The sequence below is a fragment of the Arachis duranensis genome, chromosome 3, assembly GCF_000817695.3.
Source record: "Arachis duranensis cultivar V14167 chromosome 3, aradu.V14167.gnm2.J7QH, whole genome shotgun sequence".
Classification (NCBI taxonomy): domain Eukaryota; kingdom Viridiplantae; phylum Streptophyta; class Magnoliopsida; order Fabales; family Fabaceae; genus Arachis; species Arachis duranensis.
In genome coordinates this window covers 54,620,129-54,620,448 of record NC_029774.3, presented here as the reverse complement: position 1 = coordinate 54,620,448, position 320 = coordinate 54,620,129, and positions in this window count along the sequence as shown.

The window sequence follows — 320 nt, the reverse complement described above, 5'->3', positions numbered from 1 at the left end:
TCAGAAGAAAGGAGTTCTTGAAATTGATGCTCTGAATGCCATATTGGCTCAGAACAAAGTGTTGACTCAGCAGGTCAACATGATCTCTCAAAGTCTGAATGGATGGCAACAGGCATCCAACAGTACTAAAGAGGCAGCTTCTGAAGAAGCTTATGATCCTAAGAACCCTACCATGGCAGAGGTTAATTACATGGGTGAACCTTATGAAAACACCTATAATCCATCATGGAGAAATCATGCAAATTTCTCATGGAAGGATCAACAAAAGCCTCAACAAGGCTTTAACAATGGTGGACGCAATAGGCTGAGCAATAGCAAGC